The sequence below is a fragment of the Myxocyprinus asiaticus genome, chromosome 30 (assembly GCF_019703515.2).
Source record: "Myxocyprinus asiaticus isolate MX2 ecotype Aquarium Trade chromosome 30, UBuf_Myxa_2, whole genome shotgun sequence".
Lineage (NCBI taxonomy): Eukaryota > Metazoa > Chordata > Actinopteri > Cypriniformes > Catostomidae > Myxocyprinus > Myxocyprinus asiaticus.
In genome coordinates this window covers 38904247-38909731 of record NC_059373.1, presented here as the reverse complement: position 1 = coordinate 38909731, position 5485 = coordinate 38904247, and the positions used below count along the sequence as shown (strand labels likewise).

Genomic DNA, 5485 nt, shown 5'->3' with positions numbered 1-5485 from the left:
GCAGCCTGAATTTGAAAGTGGTTCTGCAGTGCAGTAATTTTACCAGTTAGCATTGGCTTCTGGAAATCATCTTAAAAATCAGGCTCTATCTATTGATAGGGAGGATTTTCTGCACGACTATACCCTCTATGCATTCAATTTCACACTAGATGAAGAGTGCAGTCAGCATATATCGCTTATCAAGTCTGGAAATATTAGACTAGAAGCTTGTTTTAGACAACCGCTACACCGAACGATCAACTTAATTATTTATGCCATATTCGACAGCATTATCGAAGTGTCAAATCGCCAACAGATCCTGGTTGATTACTATTAATATGTAAAAATGGACACTGTCCAGCTTACGACTATCATGGATAAGATCTCATGCAACATCCATTTTCTCGGTGTTCTCCCATGTGACTATCTACCAAAAGACCCATTAAGAAAATTACCATCAATGGTTATAATCAACACACATCCTTCAGGACTCCCAGGTGAACACAGGTTAGCCATCTACATAAATGAGGATGGTGTGGGGTGTTTTTCGACAGTTTTGGTAATAAACCAGATTACCCCCGTTTTCCGTCGATTATCAAAAACTATCTAAACTGCAGTTCTAGTGTGGTACAGCATTCATCAGTGCAAGTCCAAGATTATTCATCAGAGAGTTGTGGTCAGCATTGTGTGTTCTTTCTCTACCACATGGCAAAGGGGTATGATTATGCTAATGTGTTGAAGCTGTATAGCAATGATTTTATTAAAAATGACAAAAAGGTGTCAGCTTTTGTTAAAAAAACTAAATTAAAACTAAACTAAAAAAACTAAAACAATCTCATTGTAATGAAAATGTTTTCAAGTGTGTTCAATGTGTTCAGACTGGTGAAATGTTTATGTCTTATGCTTAATATTTTCAATAAACAACTTTATTATACATACATCACATTCAACAATACAGGTAATAACAAGATCAAAACATGAGAACACAAAACATTCAAAACTCTGAGATTAAAAACTTAGCCACTGACTTGAATACTTGGCCATCTGAATAATTTGAATGTGTTGATGGTGAACTCGGGTGCACTTTCTGTTTTTTACTCTTCTTAGATGAGTTGGTTATAGATGGTGTCGATTTGGTTTTGAAAGAGTTAATTGCGTGTCTGAAATAATGATTTGGTATCATTGAGTATGGTATGTTTAAAGTAGCAAAAGCGTCCAGAAACTCGTTCCGTCCAACAGGTCTCCGTGCATCAGCAATCTTTTGTGGAGCCGTGACACCTTTAACTTAATCGAGCATGTGAGAACCAGGGATTGTTCTACCTTTAAACACAAACTCACCCGACTCAGCCCAAGAAGTGACATCTTTAGTTTTAGACATTTTAGACATGTCATGGTCGACAAGCCATGTCACAACAACGCCTCAGCCTGCTCCATGCCATGTCACAGCAACGCCTCAGCCTGCTCCATGCCATATCACAGCCACGCCTGAGCCTGCTCCACGCCACGTCACAGCCATGCCAGAGTCTGCTCCACGCCATGTCACGGCTCCACCTTTCATGGCTCCACCCCTCAAGTCTCTCACAGCCCCACCTTCCATTGACTCTGCCCTGGTCCCATGCCCCACACCCTGTCTCACCAGGCCACGCCCCACGCCATGCCATTCGAAGCCATGCCTCAAGACCCCCCCCAAGCTCCCTACAGAACTTTGGAAATGATGTCATGTTTAATGTGTTTGTCCATGTTTTGGGGCTTTGGGAGCCTCACCTAGTGGGGGGGATATGTAATGTTTGATGCGGTTGTTCATGTTTTTCATCATTACACTGCTGCTGCTGTGCAGTGTGTGTTTGTGTTTGTGTGTGTGTGTGTGTGTGGTCATGGTGTTAATGATGGAATCGCAACGCGAGTACTTTATGTATTTCCCCTCCGTCCCCATCTCAGACCTGTTGAACCCAGCTGGATATTGCACACTTCCGCGTCACAGTCACCTCTATCTCGGGGAAACGGTGCGCTTTCTCCTGGTCTTGCGCTCTCAGAGCATCACCTCCGGGTCAGGTTCGTACAGTGGCACTGCGCAGCAGCGGGTCAGAGCTTCACAACAGCCACTCTTGGAGGGAGCTGGCCGGCTCTCTTTGTGCCGTGGCCAGCATTTGCCCCGGTGACATCAGACAGCGAGCGCAGCCTCTGTATCACGACTACCACAGCAGCAGGGACGAGTGCGTGGAGGACACGAATGATGATGATGCTGCGGAGGTGGGCTTCACAGGTAGAGGGGGCCTGAGGTCCCGGGGCTTCAGGGAATGAAAGCCGCTACTCATTCACAACAACCCGGGCAATGGCGTGAGAGAATTCTGCAAGGCTCATGTGCAGTCTCCTGTGGATGAGCCAGTTGTTTTAAACGACGAGGTCCTCTTTCCTCTGACTGTGTCCCTGGATAAACTCCCTGTCAACACTCTCAAAGTGAAGATAATAGTGACTGTGTGGAAGCAAGAAGAGGAGAAAGCTGCAATCCAAGAACATGGCTACCTCAGCATTCTCCAACAGAAGAGCCCCTGCCAAACTTTCCGCCAGGACCAAAACACCTTCAAAGCCCAGGTCAGCACCACTCTTAATGTCCTGCCCCCACCCACAGTGAAGTGTCATCAAATGACTGTTTCAGGGAGACACTTAACTGTCCTGAAAGTGTTAAACGGGAGTTCTCAAGAGGAAGTGTGTTTGCATGATGTCAGAATCCTCCCCAACTTCAATGCCTCATACTTACCAATGATGCCAGATGGCTCAGTACTGCTGGTTGACAATGTTTGTCATCAGTCAGGAGAGGTTGGCATGGCATCATTTTATAGGATGGACAGTGAATCAAGCCATCTCCCCAGCATGCTCAGTGCTCTAGAGGAGCAGAACTTTCTCTTTCAATTGCAGCTCAGTAACCAGCCACAAGATGATTCCAGTGAGGGACTGGAGGTGCCATTGGTTGCAGTCTTACAGTGGTCCACTCCTAAACTGCCCTTCACCAATTCTATTTACACTCACTATAGTCTCCCCAGCATAAGACTGGACAGGCCACACTTCGTCATGACTGCCAGCTGTCCCAGTGCCATCAAGGCCCACGAGCATTTCTGGGTGCAATATACTCTCCTCAACAACTTCCAGGACTTCCTGGCTGTCCGACTAGTCTGGACACCTGAAGGTCATGGGCAGAAAGAGGACCCTTCAGTAAATGCAGTGGTGGGTCATTCTCCTCTCAGCAACCTAGGATACTGTCGGAAAGGCAGTACCCTCTCTGTCAGTGTGGCTTTCCAGATACTCTGAGTGGGACTCTTTGAGTTGAGTCAGTACATGAAGCTGAAGCTACAGTTCACAGCGTCTGTGTCCAATCCTCCGCCTGATGCCCGTCCTTTGTCTCGCAAATACAGTCCTTCCAGCCCAGAAGTCAGAGACATTCTGGACCGACATCAGGCCAGTCTTAGTCTGGGCTGCTCTCAGTCCTTCTCGCACCAGCAACCATCCAAATTCCACCTCACAAGGACAGGCAGTGTTATGGAGCGCAGGACCATCACCCCTCCAGTAGGCTCTCCTGTTGGTCGGCCCCTGCACCTCCCTCCAGACCGGAACATTCTTTCGCTCGACAAAATTGCTACACACAGGGAGAGGAGGTGGGATATTCTTGAACTTGGGAACAGATTCATGAAGATGTCTTGAAGAAGCGTATATTTGAAAAGTGAAAAATATCATTGGTCTTTTAATTTCAATACATTTTGTTCTTATTTTGTTGTGTTTTATCCACTTTCATTGTTTACACGCTGTACTGTATGGTTCTATTAAATCATTACAATGTGCAGCTACTGTTTTTGACCTTTTTTCAGACATTCTGATGGAAAGAATGAAAAACGTTCACATGCACATACTGTATAATGTCACGGTTTTTTTGTAGCTTATCCATAGGCTATTTCACTGGAGTCATTAAGTTCTGAAACTTGTGTTGAATACAAGTTCAAATGTTGTATTGATGGTTGTTTATGGGGAGATGGGTAAATACCCCATTTTTGAAGCATGTAATGTGCAAATAATTGTTTACTCTCTTCATACTTGCTAATTAGTATCGGATAGATGTTTTGGACGTCTTTACATTTCATTTGTCAACACTGCCAACATTTCCCTGCTCATATTTAATTCTTTGTCTTTTGCATTCCAGTAATTTGATTTACTTTGTGAAAGTGCTTTTATTATGATTATTGTTTTTCTTAATTACTTGAAAGATTGTTTTCAAAGAACCAATTTACTCAATACCTTCAGTTTTCAGTTGCGTTTAAACTGGAATTTTATTTGTTCTGGCGAGCAAGTATCTCTGCACTATTCTGCCCTGCAGTGTAACACTTCCTTGCTCAACAGTTGGTAGTTACGTGTTGGTAAATTCACATCTATTTTGTTTTTAAATTATTTTGCTAAAATTACAGTTCCTTAAGCTGTGTTCAACTTGTAAAGCAATCCCACATAATCTCACACAAACTTTCTGCTTGTTGACTTTTTGTTTTTATATGCCTTGAATTACATTGCTGTTTGAAATGTTCACAAAAGTGTTCAGGGTTGGTGGAAATGTGTGATATCAGTTGAATTGTTGTACCATTTATGAACTAGTTGAATAAATGCAGTCAGGGCATAAATGGTCTTGTTTGCCTATTAAAAAAAATAAAGCAGAGAAAATGCTTAAAATAAATTAAAAACCGGCCAGTACTTTCGGTGAGGTCTATCCTAAGTCCAAGGTTCAGGCAATGGCATATGATGTATCCCATTTCTTTTAATTGGAGTTGGCATCAGTTCATCCTCTGAAGTGCATCGTAGTAGACTGAAGTGATGTTTGGCTGGCACCAGTTGCATTTAGTCGCCATCACTCAGAGACACGTAGCAGTGGAGCCCGACACCAAGCAGGAATGGAGCTGGATCCGGACGGTTCTGGTGATAGGAGTTGTATGTTGTTGGTCACATTATTGTTTCTAAATGTCACTAATATTTATTGTTTCTTCTCTCTAGACTTATGTCCCCAAAACATCGACCGCATGCTTTCCCCTCAAATAAGCATTAGCAGAAGTTTTCCCTCTACTGCAAGTGCAGGCCATGGAGCTAACTTTTCACAGATTATTTCTTATTCATAGGGTTGTGAAATGTCTTCCTAGTATAAGTTTCACCTAAATATGACTATTTTGTCTTTTCTAGAGCAACGCCTGAAATTGTGCCTTCCGTAGGGGTTTCACCAATATTACTTCCAGCAGGTCTCTGCGAGAGCAGAGGTTTACCTCTCGCTTTCTCTATCTAGGTGTCTCTCCAGGACTTCAGCATTACCTACCGAGGAGCCAAAGATGGCAAATATTTTAGTTGTTAAGAAAGCGCAACTGCGGTGCTCCTGCCATTGGCTCAAAACATCCCTAAGCAGCACAAATGTGCTGTCCATGTGCCACAACTGCACCGTCATTTGGGTTATGCAACAAACTCCCACGACACCACAAAGCAGCGC

General features: G+C 43.7%; 1 pseudogene; it reads left to right on the top strand.

Moving 5' to 3' along the window:
- The first annotated feature begins 1853 nt into the window (after positions 1-1853).
- LOC127421042 (trafficking protein particle complex subunit 14-like) lies at positions 1854-3675 on the top strand (annotated as a pseudogene).
- Positions 3676-5485: the final 1810 nt, after the last annotated feature.